Source organism: Myotis brandtii, unplaced genomic scaffold (genome assembly GCF_000412655.1).
Source record: "Myotis brandtii unplaced genomic scaffold, ASM41265v1 scaffold2702, whole genome shotgun sequence".
NCBI classification, from domain to species: Eukaryota; Metazoa; Chordata; class Mammalia; order Chiroptera; family Vespertilionidae; genus Myotis; species Myotis brandtii.
In genome coordinates this window covers 130,130-133,061 of record NW_005360281.1, presented here as the reverse complement: position 1 = coordinate 133,061, position 2,932 = coordinate 130,130, and the positions used below count along the sequence as shown (strand labels likewise).

The following is a 2,932-nucleotide window of genomic DNA, read 5'->3' as shown; positions in this document are numbered from 1 at the left end:
ATGGAAAATCATGAATCAGATGATACTTTCAAAGAAGACCACATATTTGACATCATAAACAGAAAAATTAACCAACTTTCAGAAGCAGAAATTGAACATGGATCAATATACATTGGACTTAATACTGCTGTCTGTGGCCTAATAGCAAAGTCTTTTTTGGCGTCTTAAATGTGACACAGGCTCATATAGCTGCTGGTTTACCAATGGCAGTGATCCCATTTTTGACAGCAAATGTATCTTACAAAGATTTTATAAGTTTACCATTGAATACAGGTGATTTGAATTGTGAAACCTGCACCATAACACCAGGTAGATTGGTTGGACTTGTTTTTGGTGGTCTGTGCCCTGTTTTCTTGGCTATTCCTGTGAATGGTGGCCTGGCAGCCAGGTATGCCTCAGCCCTGCTACTAGAGAGAGGAAACATCTTAACTTACTGGATCAGAATTTCTCAACCTATCTTTAGAAAGATGTTATTTCCCATTTTGCTCCAGACTGGGTTTTCAGCATGCCTTAGTTCTAGACAATATAAACTACTTGTAAAGGCTCTTCAGTTACATGAACTGGCCTAAAACTTCAGTGATTATTAAGTAAATGTGTACACAAAAATAAGACTGTAAAAATAACAAAAGAAAGAAAGAAAGAAAGAAAGAAAGAAAGAAAGAAAGAAAGAAAGAGAAAGAAAGAAAGAAAGAAAGAAAGAAAGAAAGAAAGAAAGAAAATGAAATATTGCCTGGCTGGTGTAGCTCAGTGGTTGAGCATCAACCCATCAACCCATCAACCATTGAACCATGGTTCAATTCCTGGTCAGGGTACATGCCCTGGTTGTGGGCTTGATCCCCAGTAGGGGGAGTGCAGGAGGCAGCCAATGAATGATGTTTTGTTCTCATCGATGTTGCTATCTTTCTATTTCTCTACCTTCCTCTCTCTCTGTCTCTCTAAAAAAAAAAAATAATAATAATAATAAAAACAAATTTTAACAAGAATGGAGTATTGATACATTCCACAACATGGAGATACTTGAAAATGGTATGCTAAGTAAAAAGCCAGATTCAAAAGATCACATATTGCATATAGTGGCCCCCCCTTCTCCATGGGGATTATGTTCCAAGACCCCCAGTGGATGCCTATAACCACAGAGTACCCTATATAAACTATGTTTTTTCCTATACATACATGTCAATCATAAAGTTTAATTTATAAATTAGACATAGGAAGAGAGTAACAATAATACAAAAGAAAACAATTATAAGAATATATTGTAATATAAGTTATTTGAATGTGGGCTCTTTCTCTCTCAAAGTATCTTATTGTACTATATGTACAGCATGGATACACTGAACAAAAGGATGATTCATGTCTCAGGCAGGATGGAATGGGACAGTGCAAGATTTCATGATGCTACTCAGAATGGCTTGCAATTTAAAACTTAGGTCTGGGCTCTGTCCTCTCAGAATTGTTTATTTCTGAAATTTTCCATTTAACATTTTGGACCATAGTTGACCATGGTTAACTGAAACAGCAAAAAACCAAAACCATGGAAAAGTGGGAACTGCTTTAATTCTACTTATGTGAAATGTCCGTAATAGACAATTCCATATAGATAGAAAGTAAATTAATGGTTGCCAGGGAAGGGATAATGGAGTGACTGCTTAATGGGTACAGGGTTTCCTTCTGGGGTGAGGAAAATGTTTTTGAATTATTTATTGATGATGATTCCACAACATTGTGAATATAATAAAAACCATTGAACTGTACATTTTTAAATAGTTAAAATGGTGAGTTTTATGTTATATGAATTTTATCTCAACCAAAAAGACATAACTACCAAAATGACAAAAATGTAATTCAGCATGTAGATGACCTCTTTGAAAAAAGAAACAATATTAACCTATAAACCTGCAGTGAATATGAAAATACACTGCTTTCTGTACATCTAAGAAGAGAATGGGCATTTTAAATTATTCATTACACTGATGCTCAAAAAAGATAAATTAAAGGCATCTCATTTTATAATAATTTAATTCAATTTATATGTGGTCCTTCTTTTCTATCTTTACCATTCAGCCATTTTAAATACATATCTGATCTCTAGCCAGTTTGCTCAGTGGTTAACTCTCAGTGGTCAGCCCATGGATCAAAGGGTCTCAGGTTTGATTCCCAGTCAAGGGCAGGTACCTCGGTTGCAGTCTCAATCCCTGGCCTGGGTCAGGGCAGGTGCGGGAGGCAACCAATCGATGTGTCTCTCACACATTGATGTTTCTCTGTCTCTCATTCTCTCCCTCTTCACTCCCTTCCACTCTCTCTAAAAATCAATGGAAAAATATCCTCAGGTGAAGATTGAAAATAAACAAATACATATCTGAGTGAAAAGTAACAGCTTCATTGCTTCCATTAACATTTCTTTCTGCCACAATCATCTTATATATACCACACTTAGGCTAGTGGCTAGTGAAATCAGACTCATTTCCATTCAGCACCATGTCTCTTTTGATGAAAGACAAGACAGAAAAACAGGACGATGTCAACCTTACAACACAATGCTGGTGGCACAGACATGTGGCTGGGTTTGGATGTGTCCTGTTCAACATTTTAACAAGTGAGTTGAATGAATTCACAAGAAGGATGTATGTTTATTAAATGCATGTATGATACAGAAATGGAAGAGTCACCTAATATAATAAACTAGTAGCCTGGTGCATGAAATTCGTGCACATTGAAAGGGAATTAATTAGAGGAACGTAATTTGGACTCACTATCTAATATCAATAATATGTGAGCGTGAGGCAGTCCGCGTTTCTGAAATTCAATGACATGAATTCTAGCTATTACTTTGCCAAATAAATGGAATTTACAGATATCATTTAAAAGAGCATTCAGCTTAATATTAAAAACTCTGGCTACCAAGTCAGGTCTGTTTTCAACTTTTTGCCAG

General features: G+C 36.0%; 1 pseudogene; it reads left to right on the top strand.

Annotated features, from left to right (window-relative positions):
- On the top strand, positions 1-571 carry LOC102264237 (annotated as a pseudogene).
- The last annotated feature ends 2,361 nt before the right edge of the window (positions 572-2,932 follow it).